The following is a 19382-nucleotide window of genomic DNA, read 5'->3' as shown; positions in this document are numbered from 1 at the left end:
CCTGAATCACATGATGTCTAAATTAGCATCACTACTAGGTTTTGGCTAGGATCAATCATCCTCCTACTACCCCCAAGCTAATGGTCAAGTAGAGGTTGTCAATGGTGTCTTAAAGACCATTATCTGTAGGTTGGTAGGAAATCATAAAACCAATTGGCATCAAATGTTATATTCGGTGCTATGGGCATACCGAACTTCAGTAAAAACTGCCATAGGCTTTACACTGTTTCAACACACTTACAGCTTGGAAGCAGTGTTACCCATCGAGTGTCAGATCCCTTCCTTGCAAATAGTCATTGAACTCCTGCCTGGCACTACTCTCGAATAAGAGAACCTACTATACCTCAATCAACTGGACGAAACCCGTCGAGATGCCGAATTGGCACTCGAGGCTCACAAGCGCTGGGTAAAAACAAAATATGGCAAAAAGGTCAAGCCTCGTTCTTACCTAGAGGGAGATCTTGTTTTGCTCTATGATAAAAAACATGACCTCTTGGGCGCAGGAACACTTCAACCCTTATGGCTAGGTCCCTATGTCGTCAAGAAAGCCCTCTCAAAAGGGGCATATGAACTTTAGGACTGGGAAGGAGTCCCGCTCACCGAGCCCAGAAATGGGCTCTATCTGAAAACGTATTATGGCTAGTATTGCACTAGGCATGTGCTGTGTAATTTTATGTATTTATAAGATTTTTGGTGTGATTGGATTGTTTTGATATTTATTGGATTATTTGTCTCATACATCCTTCTCACAATGCAGATGTCTTCGTTACCCTTAGCATACGTAGGATACACGGATGGTGCCAGTCGTCACATATGGCATAGTGCATCAGATGCTTGGGACATCTACACACCTGAGTTGGAACTATTTTGTTCCGAAGGAGTCTTTCTTGGTACTACCACCAAAAATATTGCCGAGTACATGTCCGTAATTTCACTTCTCATGGAAGCATCATTCAGGGACATCTCCAATCTAGTTGTCAGGTTAGATTCCCAGCTAGTTGTTATGCAATTGACAAAACGTTATCACATTCGTAATCCAACCTTGTTACATCATTATTTAAGGGTATGAATATTAGAATGTCAATATGAAGTAATCACATATGAACACATTTATTGGCTTGTAGGGGCCTGACCCAAGTTCGGAAGTGATTTAGCCAAACAAATCCTGGTACTACTGGCCCTTTCGGTAACAGTCTGTAGAGCGCAGACTGAGGTCTCACCCGAAGTAGTATGGGAGGGTGCTAGAACTAGGTTTCCACACCCTGGGGATGTCTGATGAGCTTCTGGCGGTCTGCGGCTTGGCCCTGCGTGAACGTTGCTACACGCATCTATTAGTTCCTCACAACCTGTGATGCTTCCTTCGCACAACCCTACTCGGGGCGCGATCCATATTATACCCAAGTTCCTTACTATTTAACCTATTATTACCTGATTACTTTAACTTATATGTGTAAGACTAGTGATAATTTAACATTATATCCAACAACCATATAAGTGTGCGCGATAAACAAAACAGTATAAATGTAAAGAATGAAATACAAAAGAAGATGCACAGAAATTAGAATCAACTTCTCTTTATTATTTTTCGTTCAAGGTTATAGACTCGACACCGCCCTGCGCACTCAGCTGCAGGGGTCTGCGCACTCATCTAGGGACTCTACTAGGCCTCTCCACACTCAGCTACAGAGCCTCTTACTACTACTACGACCCAATACACTTAGACTCTTATTCTCTGCTCGATCTCTAATTCGCTCCTTCCTTCATTAGCTATCTTTACAAATTAGATCCTCACTCTATTTATACAATCCCATGGTCCGCAGACCATGGGTAGGCCAACATGACATTACATTACATTACAAAACTTAGGGCAGACAACCCTATGACTCAACCTATGCTTCATGCTTTACGCTCGCATTTCACGGAGTCTTACAATACATTTGACCAAAACCTAGGCTTTGATCCCCAAAACATGTTGTGGGGGGATCCAATGCCCAACAGGCCCCCAACACAAACGTCGTGACTTGCCCTCAAGTCACTCTGTCGGCGTGGTGATCTTGGCATGGAGTCCCTCCAACTAGTCCTGCACTGCTTGGAGGTCTACAATGCACTATTCTGCAGTTCATTGGACCTGATGCATGCGCTCTTCTAACGCTTCTTTGTGAGGATCAAATCCCTGCCATAGCATGTAGAGCCCCTGCATCTATGCGAGCTTGCCCTAGATATCTACTGTAATGGAGAAGGCCTCGTCAATCCATGGCTAGACGCACACTTTGAGAAGTGCCTCTTTCTGTCTTGCAGCATCCACCTGCTCTTTCAGTGCCCTTGCTTGCTACATCTTTGCTAGCTGTTGAGTGAGGAAAATTGTCTGTGCAGTTCCCCTTACATTGTCGTACTGCTCCTGAAGCTTGCGCGCCTATGTTTCTAGGCGTTGTATGTTGGGGTCCTCCTGCAAGGATGTGAGGATGCCAAAGGCTTGGTCCAACATATTGGTATAGTCCTACACTGCCCGTCCAATTTCTTCCAACCCTCTTTGGATAGCACTAACACGCTGCTCTCTAACTTCCGGGGGAGTGGAAGGCTGCGCCTTCAGCCACAAATCGACAATCTAGAGATTCAGTTCCAGCTACAATCATGTTGTTTCTTCATGCGTGTTTTGGACTCCACTTTACAAACAGTGGATCCATATTTCTGTTGGTAGGTCCATGGCAATGGACAACTATGGGACTCGCCGACATGCTTCATCAACTGTCTGCACTAACTGCTAGTTTTGTGACACTAGTTCGTCACGCTGTAGGCTGAGCTATTCGATGTTGATCTTTTGCTCATTCATCACCTGAATCGCATGGCCCTCCCTGGCACGGAGCTCTGTTGTTATTCCATCTTGCAGTTGGTATAGTGTGTCTCGTGGAAGGGTAGCCAAATTAAGGCCAAGTCCCTTGATCCTGCCAACCGCAGCTGTGTTGATTGCATTCTCTGCTGCTAGCACCCCTTCCAGTAGCACTATGGTATTGGCCATCCTTGTGCCTAGCATTTGCTTTTCTGCTAATGTGCCTGCTGTGCCATAGGTGGCTATGGTTCCTTCCTGTGAGGGCCACACCTGTAGTTCCTACAGCTACGCCCTTAGGGCCCACAACACAGTCTACTGCTCCGACATGGCTTCTTGGAGCACTTCCTTGGTGACCTCGTGAACTGTCTCGCCGATGTCATAGAGGTCACCTTATGTTAACGTGATCGAGTCGATGGCCAATTTAGAGGCCTTGACCTTTTTCCGTAGACCCAATCTTTCTATGACGCGCGGCCTTTTGAGTTGGGTGGAAGTTGTGCTCGAGTCGCACCTTCTTCTGCAAGGTTTGTGTCCTCTACCTCCTATCCTATAGACAATTCCTAGCCCTCCTCTTCCTGTGTTGTTGTGGCCCTTGTTGTCTGTGCTACTGCTGCTACTTCAATGGGCTTTGCCTGCTCTGCGGCTGCCTTTACTGCCTCGCGGACTGCCCTTACCTCGGCTGCCACTTTTTCATTGTGCCTCTCCTCAACCAGCTACGTGACGCGCAGTTTGGCCTCATCCTTTATTTTATGTGCTGCGGTCCTATCCAACTCCACCAAATTCGAGGCACATCACTTGGGAGGCCATGATTCTAACACTATAATATTTGCATCATCAGTGACCATGAAGGGGAGCTTGGTCCACTGCTACGCCAGATCCTTTTGCACCTTGATGTAAATATTATGCATGTCTGCCTTGAAGTATGCAAAGCTCCGCAGACTGTTGTGCACTGTAGGGGATAGGTGCGACCTTCTATTAATCCACATCTGGATGCTTGCCTCCATGAGCACGCAGAAGATCTTCATATCATGAATTCGCTTCATGTCCTTGGTAGCCCAGAGTGACACGTACTTTGTGGCCTCTAGTAATTCGGGCTCAATGCTTGGGAACTGACTGTCCTCTGGCAGTTCTCCCGCTAACAGCAAAATGGACAAGAACAACCACGCATAGTGGAAGGCCTTACCCTGTTGTTGGGCTTCTTTGCAATTGATCAACAATTCCTTGCAGAGGAACTCAATCCAATTGAGTTGGACCCCCTCTACGCTTTTTTTGGCCAACGTAACTACCAGCACTGGTACTTCATCGCCACAACATTTTATCATTATCTTCCTAGCTAGGAGTTGGGTGGCTACGCATACCCCTTTATCCTTAATACTACTGATGGCGTAACCCCTCTTTTTCTTCTCAAGCTTATATTTTTTTTCATGGCTTCCATGAGAGCCAAATCGCAGCTCTTTCCTGCTATCATTGCGGGGTCCTTTCCCTTACAGGGAAGCTGATAAATTTTGTGGACGAGATCTGCCATGATGGGAATAGGCTCCTCTAGCCATAAGTACCCATCATGCACTAGGAAAAGCAACTGCCTGATGACGAAAATGGTGATGGGCATACGGTGAAAGTGTGGTATCCATAGTAGATGAAGCAATCTGGCCTTCTCCACACCGTGAAACCATTTTCGCTGCTCTAATGTTATGACTGGCCCCTCTGTGCCCTGCTTCATGAGGCTCTCCATCTCTAAGTGTGGGAACTTCTTATTGTCCACAAGCTCCCAATATTCGAACTTCATTATGGGCACGCGGCCCAGGTGTGAGCCCTCAAATACAATTCCATCAGGGAGGAGCGGGGTTTGTAGTGTGCTCTTTGTGGCATCCAGATCCTTTGGTATCTTAGTTTTCCCTTTTCGCGAAGGGACGTACTCAGGCAATTTTGCTGTAGATCACACCAGCGGGATGTCCTCTTCCATGTCTTTTGTTTCCTCTACCTCTGCAATGAAATCCTGTAGGTCCTTCTCCTCGTCATCTAACTCAATGGTGATAGCCTTGCCCTTTTCTTCCATTGAGAGCTTACCGAGCCATGGATTCCTCGAGGACATGCGAACTGGTCCCGCTGCCTACTTATCTTTTTTCAGTCTTAGCATCTAAGGTGATTTTGGGATTTCTGGTGCAACCTCAGTACCTTCGGGAACACCGTGTACCATGGGGTTCTGCACGGCCTTGTCGCCAGTTCCTTTTGCAAAGCCCAAACCTTTCCTGGTAGCTGCCATCTTGTTTGAACGCTCTGTGGTCATTCACGAACTTCGGGGCTCGAATATCGCTCGACGCTCAACACTTTGTTCTCTAATCAACTGCTCAAATCTCAAGTGAACAAGTGTTGTCTCATGGCTAGCCCCTGGAATTTTATAGCGCCTTTTGAATTCAAATTCGACCGTTCCCCCCAATTTTGGGCCATCAATGCTTTCTTCGCGGTAGATTGTTCCAAATCTTGTCCTTAATTCGCGTCTTAAATGCTCACTACCCACTCCCTTTTGCCTTAAATTGGACATCCCATCATGAAGAGTGACACCAACGGTCACTTCCCAGCCTACCCGCGCAGTAGCGCAACCTCGCGTGCACGAGCACGAACCTTGTGACATGCTGATTCTCTGTGTAGCCCCCTTATCGTGCAGCTCCCAAATAGACTCTTTTATAGTCCCATGCTCTCTTTCAACTTCCTGGAGCATTGAGACTATTCTTTCTATGGCTAGTCAAGTGGTTGCACCACCTGTGGGAGGCTTCAACTTTCCTTCTAGTATAGTCTGCGGAAAATCCCCAATTGCCCTCATGATAGCAGGCACCATGCATTCTATCATATGTAGTGCACTCCCCTGGTTATTGTGTTTGGTGAGATGTGGTCGTAGCCATGGCAACAGAGTCATAAATTCTTGGCGACACTTTTCTAATTCAGTGGTATGATCATCCGCACCTTGCCTTGTCATACTTGGTTTATCGACGAGACATGCTTGCTTGATCTCGTTTTCCAGCCTCTTGACCTTTGCGTCCATCAAAATGATTTTCTTCCTTATTCGTACCTGGTCTTTTTCGAGTTCGCGAAGTCTAAGGTTCCCTCACCGAATGGCTTCCTTAATCCTTATGTGCTCGACATCGTGTAGCTATGTGATTTCTTTGTCCTGGTCTTCGCGCACTGTCACATCTACTGGAGCTATTACGTGTGGATTCCTCTTTGCATTCTCTTAAGAAATTATGGTCTCTACTCTGTTTCACACCTTTGGAATCATTTCCACGGTCAAGGTTTTGCACATGGTCCTATAGGCCCATCGAACCACTGGTACATGTAGGTCCCAATCAGTGCGTCTCGCCTCGTGAACCCTGTTCAATACTTCACATACCCTATCAAATGCTTCTCCGTGGATAATTGGTAGTCTGCGTTGCCTTTCCTGGGGCTATGTTTTGTTCTAATTCTCTATTCTGGGAATGGTGTGCACTTGTGCGGGCTGTACAGCATATGTCCATACCCATCGGGAAAGGTGGGCATGCAAGTTGTTTCGCCCTTCGTGTCTGACTCTCATTCTGAGCTGGGGATTTCCAAAGCATAGTTGCATCATCCTTCTACATCCATGCCAGTCCTCGAAACTTCCTTGATGCATACCCCACCATCGTGCGGGCGTTGCACATAGTGCCCACTTCATCACATCAAACTGTTGTTGTTCTCATACTGCGCTTTCAAATTTATTCAGGAATTCATCCCCCATTGTCAACCCATCATATGTCGGTAGATCCCTTGCCTATGTTGTCACGCAGCACAGTGATCTAACCATCGTGTTGCAATTAAGCGTTGTTACTTTTTGTAGTCGATTCTGCCATCTCTCTATCTCTTCGTCTAAATACGAAGTGCAGGAGCTTTCGTGCTCCCACGAAATCCTTCCATCTAGAATCGGATTCACCCAATCCTCTTCTTGCACAGTTATCTTGTAAATACAATTGAGATCATCATCACTATCATCGTCGCGCACCGGTTCAGTGTATCGTGCTCCTTCAGCTGGATCTAGTGGTACTACTACACATAGTGACTAGTTATCAAAGATCATTTTGTGCTTCTTCAGATTTATGATTCCGTTCATATCGGTGGCCTAGTCTATTCCTAGTAGCATGGGATAGGGATTGCTGTCATCGACAATCTCTATCACTTCAAAATCTACCTGCGTGCTCGCACCTTCAATGTCTACTGTCACCCCTTGCAATCTTCCCATGGGCAAGACCTTTTGTTGGTTCACCATTCATAACTGAATAGGAGACCACTGTAGTGTGGGTCTGCCCATGCATTCCCATGTTTTTTTTGGTAGTACATTCACGTCTGATCCGACATCCAGGATTACCTGATACATTTTATACTCGCTAATTTGCACAGTAAACCTCATTTCCCTTCATGTGCGCAATGCATGCTTTCCAAGTTTCTGAACCACGCTTGGTTATCCTGACCCTGTGCACCTAGTGATAAGTTCCTGTAGTCCTTTTACTGCCTTGTTATTGCATATCAGTTTCATGCATGTCTCTAGAAAGGTAGTGAGCATTGAAGAATCCATCCCTGGTTCTAGTTGATCCTTACTACCTGAAGTGGAGGCCTCCGTGAAGCTCTTCCTATCTTCCATGAATGTCTCCTTCGAGGGTTCTAAATCGAATTCAATTTCCTTTGTAGGAGCCTTGCAAACCCACACACTTTCTTCTGACTACTTCCCTTTATCATCACCAATGGTCATACCGCTCCTAAGCATCATGTTTACATTTGGGTCTTTTTCGCGCAGCTCAGATCTCATCATCTGCAAATTCTGAGTCGGAGGGGGTTGAAGTACCCCTTTACCACGCAGGCTCGCTATCAATGTAGGGAAGTCTTCTGCCTCATGATCAAATTGAGTACAGTACAAACATGATGTCCTTGTTGAGTTTGTACAATCGTGGGCATAGTTCCCTGGCCCTCCGCAATTGTAACAAATTAACTGTTTGTGACCCCTTCCTAGTTCCATTCCGCCTTGACCTCAACTGCACCACTAAAATTCAGCATGTGCCCTTCCTGCATTTGGGCCGAGAGCTCACATTTCGGTCTACACCCTATAGGAAGGAGTCTGATTCATCATTACTTCATAGCTTCTGCAGGTGTGTTCATCATGGCCTACCGACCTACAGAAATTACAAAACAATTGCTGGGACGTCTATGTATACTTCTGCAATAGATGATAATTATTTGTAGTATGTTTTCCTCCTATCTGACAGATCACGCACCATAATGCAGGCACTGTGCTTGGTCTTGCCTGTGCCTCAAGTCTTAATGGAATCAGCCCTCCTCCTGCCAAGTAATTTGCGAACACTGGACAATGGTCCTTATCATACCCCTGGCCTTTGCATTTTATGCACCATATCTCCTCGCACGCCTCTAGACAAGGTGTTCTGTCTTATTTCAAACTCTGTATCTCTAGACATAGATTTTGCATTTGCGTGTGGATTTGTTGGACTCCCAGACTAGGGTCTTGTATAGCAGTCTCATGCAATCTCGTCGCCATCTCCAAAGCTTCAGCCTGGGTGGAAATGTTTTGTTGTGACAGCATCATCCTTAAGTGCGGTGTTAGTGACGCTAGAAACCATGTGTGGTGCTATCCATCCATCAACATCATGTTGGTTTCCCGAATCATACCCTTCAGTCTTTGGTCCGGATCCCAGGGGGTCTCGCCCAAGAGCATCGTGATCTCCTTAAACCCAATGATTGATTGAGTTTCTAACTTTGGCTTGCTAAATTCCCTATTCAGCACGGTCTAGATTTTTGTGATCCCTACATTTGGACGGTCATTAGAATGCTTGATGTACCATGTTAATGCATGATCCTGCAATGCGCTTACTAGCATAGCCTTTTTGATATTTTCATCCATGACTCCTTGTGCTTCCCATACTGCTCTTACCACAAACTAGAATTGGTCTAGATCTTCATTTCCTACTCCTCTGAATATCAATAGTTTGATCACACTCGCAATACTGAACTGTGGTGGTGGCGGATGTGGGGTGGGTGGAGATGGAGGTGAGGAGGGTGAGATAGGCGGTGGTGTAGGTGGAGGTGGTAAGCGCGGAATTCTCTGCCTTATCAGACTGACCAAGCTTCTCGGAGAGACTTTCACGAGCTCCTCCTTACTTTCCCACGAGGGGGAAATTTAGGGACTGGTTTCTAATTATTCACTACTTCCGCTTCTGTAGATCTTCCCACTTCGCGTAGTCCCAAACATTAATTTATTTGCATAACCCATTTTTCACACAATAGCATCTTAATCCAAGTGTTCAAATATTTAATATACTTACCTCGCGTTCCCTTGAGGAAACGTCACTCCACCTCACTGTAGCTGACGGTTGTATCTACTGCGAACTCAGTCTTAAATCCTCCTATAATTTGGTCAAGCCAATGGTCCACAACTCGCGTGATATTTTCTCCTGACGCTTCTAGTCTGCGCACTAATTCCAGAGTCCACATGATTGGTTTGTCGAGCCTACACCTTCCCTGACTTTCTGCTAGTTTCGCGATCCACTCATACAGCTCAGAAGGAAAGGATGCAAATAAAATTTCGTGGATTTCTGTATACAAGTAGCACTCCAACCACTGTTCCTTAGATACTCGCAGATTTCTATTTTCCTGTGCCACGAACTCATGAATCTTCTTGTGCAACCACCCTTCAATTTCTTTCTTTGTTGGATTCCAATGGAACGACATCAGACATCCCTTATGCAGATCCTGATCCCAACAATGGAACCATTTGTTGGCTTGTAAGGGCCTGACCCAGGTTCGAAGGTGATTTAGCCAAACAAATCCTAGTACTACTAACCCTTTCGGCAATAGTCCGCAGGGCGCAGACTAAGGTCTCACCCGAAGTAGTATGGGACGGTGTTAGAACCAGGTTTCCCCACCCTGGGGATGTCTGATGAGCTTCTAGCGGTCCACGGTTTGACCCTGCATGCACGTCGCTATGCACATCTATTAGTCCCTCGCAACCTGTGATGCTACCTTCGCGCAGCCCTAGTGGGGGCACGATCCATATTATACCCAAGTTCCTTACTATTTACCCTGTTATTACTCAATTACTTTAACTTATCCGTGTAAGGCTAGTGATAATTTAATAGTATATCCAGCAACCATATAAGTTTATGTGATAAACAAAACAGTATAAATGTAAAGAATGTAATACACAAGTAGATGCACAAAAATTAGAATCAACTTCTCTTTATTATTCTTCATTCAAGGTTACAAACTCGACACAACCCTACGCACTCAGCTGCAGGGGTCTGCGCACTTAGCTGCAGACTCTATTAGGCCTCTGCGCACTTAGCTATAGATCCTCTTCCTACTACTACAACCCAATACACTTAGACTCTTATTCTCTACTCTATCTCTAATTTGGTCCTTCCTTCATTAGCTATCTTTACAACTTAGAGCCTCGCTCTATTTATACAATCCCATGGTCCGTGGACCATGGGTAGGCCAACATGACATTACATTACATTACAAAACTTAGGGTAGATAGCCCTATGACTCAACCTATACTTCGCGCTCTGTGCCCATAATTCATAGAGTCTTATAATACATTTAACCAAAACCTGGGCTTTGAGCCCCAAAACATGCTATGGGGGAATCTGATGCCCAACAACATTCCTAGAGTATTTAATGTGGTTGTTGATTCATTAGCAAACTGTGTGTTAGATTGGCATCTGTCTCATTCACTATAGAAGCATGCATGAAAAGAAAAAATTTACAGAATTAAAAATTAAAAAAAAAACATTTAAAAAACATTTACGCCATCAAAATACCAAAATTTCTGTATATATATATCTATCTATATATATATAGATAAAATCTAGTATTTTACATCGAAATATTCCAAAACTTGGATGTTTCAAGTACAAAATGGCTACTAATCCTAGCTACAAACTCCCATTGGCTATGCCAAAACACCTGCTAAAAAGAGCCTACTGCTCCTGAAATACTAAAACCACTCTAGCTATCCTCCGAAGAGGAACCAGAAATGGCTCAGGTACACTGACTATGTGCCACTGCTTATGAGCGGGAATCTCCCTCATAGGAAGGGGGGGGACACCCATGCTCAATCCCTCCAGGACCTCGCAAATATTGTCAGCATCACCCCCCAGTAGGTAGTTGGCCTCCTCATAGCATATGGAGGGGTTTGCCTATAGGTCATAATGGCGCCACATTTGTGTTAAGCATAAAGATTCATGTCAGTACTTGTTCACCCATAAAAACATTACATAAACATTCAAAAGCTAAAAAATACTTGAAGTACTGTCAAACATCATTCTCACCTTGAGGACCCTAGTTGGTCCCTGGTGGCAGCGTCAAGTCAGGGCCGTTGGTGAAGTCCATGCCCTCATAAGCATAGTCATCAATCAGCAGGACCTGTCCATGAAGCCACTAGAAGAAATATTCCTCGAAGAAATGTCGAATCGGTCCTCCTCCTATGCGAATATTGAGTGATGACCATTGGCCCTGTCTCGGCTCCATCGGATCAAAGGGACCTAAGCTCATCCTTGGGTGCATAATAGGTTCCCTCTCAAGAATGAATGAGACTATGAGAGTACCATACCCAAAACTTTGTTGGGTTCGAGTCTCGCATGCGGTTAATTCTGCCTTCAAAATCGCAAAGCACCACTTCACACCAGTTGAGCATCTGTGGCTGGACACAGTCAACTGTAAGAAACAGTTGGGCCTTTGTTGCAATGTGGGGACTCTTTGACCCCACCAACCACACAATCAACCATAAAATGGCCCTCATAGACCTAGACCTTATCCTCTCTATGGGGACCCTCTTGCTGACAAGTCCACTCTTAGGGATGTAGTAGGATTGCTCCAGCTCTAGGGTAGATCGTGGATTCGGTGGACCCCCGGTGAGGTTTTCCTATGCCCCATGGCACGACAAACTAGTTTAAAAGTATATGTCATCAGGGTCAATAGCCAGCTCATGATCTACAATCCTGAACACTTGCTCATGTTCATCCCAGCACTGGATAATCCATCTCAATAAATCCTCCTGCCCTTTCATTAGCTCCAACTTTGCATACTTCAATAAACCACAGTGGCACAAAGCAAGTATGCATGCTGGATGATTTTGCATTAGCCATTTCTGGCTATCATGGGCCCATTCTCTCCATAGGCTAGTCATTATGGTATGAAACCTGTGCAAAATAACTCAAAAATCAGTCAAAATGGGGAAATACAACTTCAGGAATCACTGCATGAGGTTTTAAACTGCACCCTCAAGCTCTAATGCCCCCCCAGTGGTACATAGGGAGGATTAATGCCCTCCAACAGGTTGTATAGGGTGTTTAACGGCCCCTCATGCCTGCCAGAGGGCGTTAGTGCACAAATATTGTTTTAGGGAACCTTAGATCTACAAAATTCCACCCCAGAAACTGATAAGAAAAGAAAAGCAATGCATAGAGGAATTTTTTGGCCTCTACTTGAGGCTGACGGCACATCGAGTGGTTTCTCAGATCTCCTGTAATGGACCACGAAAAATCTACTCCTCTTTGGCTCCAAAACACTCTCACAATTCTCAAATAGTGAAAATGGTGAATATGAAAGCTAAAAAAACTTCCTTATATTTATTTTTTGGAGACATGAATTTTTAGAACCAGTAAGGAGGAAGCAGTCCATTCCCCATGATTTTTTATCATGCATGCACCCATATGGATAGGAATTGCTGCCTTTTTATGCCTTTTTCCACCTTTGATAAAAGTACCCTTAGGAATGAAAAGCAGTAAAGCACTGCATGCAATTCTCAATGAGTGCTTTTCTTTTATGGGATATTTTTTCGCTCTCAAAAAACTGAAAAAACCTCGAGTTTGTCATCGTTGGGCTCATTAAACACATATGACGATGGTTCAAGCAACTCTTTTTCACTCTTTTTCTAGCTCATTAAACTGAAAAAGATCATTAGAGCATTCTTTTTAGGCGCTTTTTTCTCGCTCATAAAACTGAAAAAATCCTAAGTTTTTTCTTTAAGCTCTTTAAATATTTATAAATATGACCCAAGAATTCTTTTAGGTACTTTTCTCGTTTGTTAAACTAAAAAATACAAAGTTCTTGCCATCGATCTCGTTAAAAATCTACGGCAACAACAAGAGCGCTTGCTTTTCTGGGACCATTTCTCGCACTTAAAATCGAAAAATCCTCGAGTTTTTCCCCTTCTTCGGGCTCGTTAAATCTACGAATAAGGAATGAGCATTTCTTTTTACCTCTTTTTCCTTGCTCAATAAACTGAAAAAGATACCTTGAGTTTTCTTCATTTGACTCATTAAAATTTGATGAAGGTATTGATTTTATCATCGTGTGACTCATTGAAAATTCACGATGAAAAATGAGTTTAGTCCTTCTCCTCGTACTTGTAACAAAATGAGGTCAACATCTATTGAACATAGGTTTCTCTTTATCTAGATTTAATAGATTAACTCATGGAAAAGTAATTGAATCGGGTATAGTATTAACCTTTTCTCGCACCCGGTTAACAATTATGACAAAGGGACCACCCTGGAGTCATTCTTTACGATCTTTTCAGACTCTCTAAATATGAAAAGACCACAGAGTTGTCTCGTCTGGACTCATTAAATTAAATAGACAAGATATAGAGTCACTCTTTTTACGATCCTTTCAGAATCTCAAAAACATGAAAAGATCGACGAGTTTACCTGTCCAGGCTCATTAAACTAATCAGATAGGACATAGAGTCACTCTTTTTGTGATCCTTTTCAGACTCTTAAAATATGAAAAGATCGACGAATTTACCTGTTTGGACTCACTAAACTAATCAAACGGGGAAAGTAGACAATACAACTACATTCAGTATTAGAAAGCGTGGTCTGGAAACAGTCGTTCCCTTGAACATGGTACTCCCTCAGATAAACCTTCCTTGTGACGGCCTCTCAATATGAATCCTACCATCCTATGAGTTTAGCCTAAATACCCCAATGTTCTTGCATCTTTGTATCCTAACACTCTTTGGTGTTCATGAGTCTAGTGCTGCATGGTTAAAACCATTGTTGTGCCTTCTATTGTTCAAGGGTTAACCTTTTGTTTCCTCCATCAACCCATCAAGCATATCCTTTCATCATGCCCTCTGTTGTTTAGACCTAATGCTCAAAGATTCCTCAAAAAAACAAATCATTCCTTTCCTGTTTCGTGTCGATTGATGTAGGACACATTATTGCCTACCTTTTGATAGGTATGTTCCTATTGACTTCAACACTCTATCTAGGAAGATAACCCAGAAACAAATTCAGTGCCTTGGTACTTGTAGACATTAGTGGTAATTCACCTTGTGTTTGATCAAGCGTTCTCATTATTGCCTCTTGGTTAAGCGATTCTACAGGTGTTTGACGACAAAAACATCTTTCGCACTCGTTAGATTGTACTGTGCATCTTGGAGACCATCACCATTATTGGTGGCCTTCCTTGCATCTGTTAACGGTCTCCATTATTGACTGGTAATCAGATGATTTTGTGCATGTTTGACATCAACACATATATTCACATGTATCGATCTATGTTGTTCGGTGAAGCGGAAATCAAGACCTTGGGTAGAGGCTTGCATCACTCAGCCTTGCTTCCTCTCCCAAGTTGAGTATATGGTTTTTTGCAGAAAACTCATCAGAATGATCCTATTATGACACCGGATCTGCATTGTGCTTATCAGCGGCCAACATACTCATATCTCTTTTATGAGAAAATCACTCTGACATAGCTACTGAGCATGGGAATGCCCAACTCAGGACATGATTTTAGTTGTTTTATATATATCTGTTGTATCAGGTTTCCCGTACCACCCAAAGTTCCGATCCTCTCTCTCTTTTTGTTGAAGAAGGAAAATTACAATTAAGTAAAGTATTTTGGCCATCGCTACAACCTCTAATCTCACAGTTTAGGGGGCATCTATTATACAACAAAATGACCTCCTCATCAGCTCAAAGGGGAAAGACATGACAACTGAAGCAAAGACCAAGATCACAAGCCTTGTTTCCACACTAACGCTAGCCAAACATTGACAACATGTTTTATAAAGCTTCTCTGTAAGCCTAAGGGAGCGTTAGTGACCCTACTAACTCTAGTTGTTAGTTTAGGAACAACATTAGTGGATCCTAATGAGCATCTAGAGGTCAAAGGAGCGAATTGACTCATAAATATCTCTATATTCCCTCCTAAATCTACTCAGAAAATCAAGTAAACATCTCAAGTTCGACCTATTTGTGGGATTTCTAAATCCTAATTAAGGAGGCAAATGGGAAAGAGCTGAAAAGCATGGAAACATCATTACTTTTACCTTAAGAGACTCATGGAGGAACTTGGAAACCCTAACTCAATTTCTACATAAGCAAAGCGAGGGCTATGGTGATAGAGGTTGAATCATTTGAAAGGATAACTTACTTGATTGTTGAGCATAGTCTCAAATCTACGCATAAGAAGTTGGTAAGAAGGGAGAGAGAGAGAGAAGCTGGAGGGGTAAGGGAAGGCTAATGAAATAGATGGTTTTAATCACTCTTCTGACATTAATATAGAACTGCAGTTGTACTGTCTACTCCGTGGTGTTGGTACTATCATTCATTTACTTGTTTGTCCAATACGTTTTAGCATGAGTAGCTTAGTTATGTGTAACTAGATGTCATTTATGTATTCATGTATTAGTTATTGTTGGCTTATTGGGGCCTGACCTAGGTTCAGAAATGTTTTAGCCAAACAAATCCCGAAACTAACGGCCCTTTCGGCAACAGTCCATGGAGCGCGGACTGAGGTCTCACCCGAGGTAGTATGGGAGGGTGTTGGAACTGAGTTTCCACACACTAGGGATGTCTTGATGAGGTCTAGAGAGTTCACGGATCAATCTTTCGCACTTTTATTACTTTGTGCAGCTATCCGACCTTCGCGTAGCCCTAGTACTGAGCACAAAGAGGCACTGTCTAGATCCCTTATCCTTAGTATGTTTTTATTATAGATCTGACTTAATTCAGTAGTTTTTATCAATCATTCAATATTTGTAACTAGTGCGCGCAAACATAAACCTTAAAGAGATGCATAAAACCATAACAGAAGAATAACCACACAGATCTACGAGCAGATGCACAATATTTTAGAAACACTTATCTTTTATTAATCTTCTGTTCCAGTACAATCCAATTCCACCCTGCGCACTCAGCTGCAGGGGTCCGTGCACATAGCTGCAGACTCTACCAGGCCTCTGCGCACACAGCTACAGAGCCTATTCTACTACTACGACCCTCAACTCAGACTTACAAACTCAGAGCGAATATCTCCTTCAGAAACCCATACATTTTAACATCAGAAAAAGCTACCTTCTACACTTAGAGCCTCACTCTATTTATACATTCCCATGGTCCACAAACCATGGGTAGGCTGACACATTCTAGATTAAATTACAATATTTTAGGGTGGACTACCCTTTGACTTGACTCATTACAACTCATGCTCCGTGCATTTCGTGGAGCCTTTATAATACTAATACCCAAAATTGTGGGCTTTAAGCCCCAAAACCATTATGCAGGGGATCCGCTACCCAACAGGCCCCCAACACAATCATCATGACTCGTCTCGAGTCACTCGTCAATGCGACGAGGCACGCTGCCAAGGCTTCGTGGTCCACCATCCCTGTGAGTGACGCACTACGATCTGTTGCTCCATCCTTGCCTTCTGCAACGCTTCTTCAAGCTCCTGCTCCATTGCCCCTACTAATTCGCTTAACTTATGATGCTCATTCTGCTTTGTTAGGTTACCAAAAAGCGACCCCTTATAGGATTTTAGCTCTAGCTGAGATGTCAACGGCATGAAATTTTTGTGCAAGAGCAGCAACCTTGCGATCTCTGGTCCAGTATACTCAATGTCTGCTAAAGCTTTTGTTGCATTTTTGCAAGAGAGATGTTCTTGTCCGCGAGGTCCCAATCTTCAAGTTTCGTCATGGGCATGTGGCCCAGGGATGCACTTTTCAACGGAATTCTGTCTTTTATCCCAAGATTCAACATGTTGAACTTATCTTTCATAGATCGCTTACCAGACCATAGGTTTCGCGGCAACATTCAGACCGGTCCTGCTAGCTTTTTGGGGATTTGCGGTACATCTCCCACCACTGGCGTTGGGCTTGGCACAACGGCCTTGGCTGTCGACACTACACTGTCCCGAACATCCTACATCTCTTCTGGCAATTTCGCAATCACCGGGCTTACTCTCAAAGCATAGAAGTTGGACGGCTCCATACCTATCGGATAGTGCAATAACTTAAGTCTCAAGATGCCATGGTTTGTTTGGTGGATGACCAGTTGTGATTTATAGGCCTGTTGATATTCAAATTCGATCGTTCCCTCCTTTTTTGGCTTATTAATGTGATACTGGTAGTAGATCATTTCAAATCTAGTTCTGACTCTGTGTCTTAATTACCAGTCGTCCGCTTCTCGTTGTCTTAAATTGACCATCTTTTCATGAATAGTGACCTCAATGGTCACTTTCTAGCCTGTCTGCACAGCAGCATAGCCCCTTACGCGCGACCGCGATTCCTGTGATAGACTCACCCTACGCGGAACCCTACTTCCACACAGCTTTCCTGCAGACTCGTTTATAGTCCCACACCTTCTTTCAACTGCTTCAAGTGCTGAGACTGTGCTTTGATCGATTAGTCATATAGCTAGCCTACTCATGTAGGGCTTTAGGCAACTACAATTTACTCTTCTTGGGAAAGGCTCTCCATTAAGCTTGCCGAGATGGACCGCGCCTCTGTCTGTGACCTCTTTGACCACATATGGTCCCAACCAATGCATTCAGAGTTTTCTAGGGAACTTTTTGAACTTGCTATCATACAATAATACTAAATCGTTTACTTTGAATGTGCACAACTTGATATGGTGATCGTGCCAAGCTTTCTCATGCTGTTTCTGTACATGCTGATGGAATCCCGCCAGAAAATGTTCTTCCTCAAGTTCATCCAGTTGTGTGAGCCTCTCTTCCAAGGCTTCGCAGTCTGCCATGCCTATCATCGCTGCTATTCGCAAACTGCGTATGATATATTCCATTGGCATGACGGCTTCTATGCCGTAGACTAACCTGAAAGGTGTCTGACCTGTCAATTTCTTGCATGTGGTTTTGTATGCCCATAGTACGGTAGGTATGCGCAAGTCCGAATTGTTTCATTGCGCATTACATCCTTTGGTCAACGCAGTCTCCAGAATCTTGTTGAATGCTTCTACTATCCCATTTGCTTGCAGATGGTACAATGTACTTTGCTGATGATACACATGGAATTCCTCAGTGAGTGCACTGATAGTTTCATTTAGGAAATGCGTTCTGCAGTCACTCATTAGAATTTTTGGGCATCCAAACTGTGTCAACATGTTGTCAAACAAACATTTCGTAGCTATAGCGGCTGTGCAGTCCTTAACCGGTTGTGTTTCTGCCCATCGAGTCAAGTACTATGTCGCGGTGATGATATAGCGTGCATCCGTCTTCCCTTAAGGTTTGAATGGCCCCACAAAGTCTATCACCCATTTTTCGAATGGTTGTAGCGTAATCTGTGGATTGAGTGGCATCTCATCCCTTCGCGATGGTTTCCCAGTCCGTTGACATACGACACAGGCCTGAAAATACGCTTTCGAATCTTGATGTAGCGTCGGCCACCACAGTCCGGCATGAAGAATCTTCTGTGTTGTTGCCCATCCCACATAATGTCCTGCTGCAACCTCCCCATGTGCTTTTGTGAGGATCTGTCCTCGTTGAAATTTAGGTACATATCTTTGTAATATCTCGTTTTTTCTCATTTTGTAGAGGTGTCCCACAATAATAGAAAAATCTGCCGCATGTACCACCAATTCTTTCTTCTGCTTGACTGAATATCCCTACGGCGTGGTCCCTAAAGTTAGGAAATGGATTATATCTTGGAATTGGCTGTCCGCGACGCGCACTGCATAAAGTTGTGCATCAGGTAGTCCTTCCTCCAAATTTGTTGGCTCCTCACAGTTCTCAATTCGTGATAGGTGATTTGGTCCTACATTTAAGCATCCTGGCTTTACGATGACCTCGAAGTCATAATCTTGAAATAGTAACAACCATCTACATATGCGCCCCCCTAACACAGGCTTGTTCACCAGGTATTTCAACGTGAAATGATCGGTATACATCTTGAAGTGCCCACCAAGTAGATAGTGGCACTATTTCTAGAGCACGAATACCATCGCCAATCCCTCATGCTCAGTAGTAGAGTAGTTCTTTTTGGCTTTGGACAACGTCGACTTGCAAACGTGATTGGCTGATCGATGCCTTCTGCTCCTTCCTACGTGAGTACAACGCCCAGCGGATACGTGACACATCAACATGTACATGAAATTCAATGTCCCATTTTGGGAAAACCAAAATGGGAGTGGATGCCATTTTTTCCTTGAGAACCTCCAAATGTTTCTTACAATCATCATTCCAACAATATGTAGTGTCCTTTTTCAACAACTGTTCCATTGGTGCCATGATTTGTGCATAA

Source organism: Pinus tabuliformis, chromosome 4_1 (assembly GCF_031772625.1).
Source record: "Pinus tabuliformis cultivar Carrire ecotype Pingquan chromosome 4_1, CPIR1, whole genome shotgun sequence".
Lineage (NCBI taxonomy): Eukaryota > Viridiplantae > Streptophyta > Pinopsida > Pinales > Pinaceae > Pinus > Pinus tabuliformis.
The sequence above is the reverse complement of the archived record's forward strand: the minus strand, read 5'-3'. Positions refer to the sequence as shown.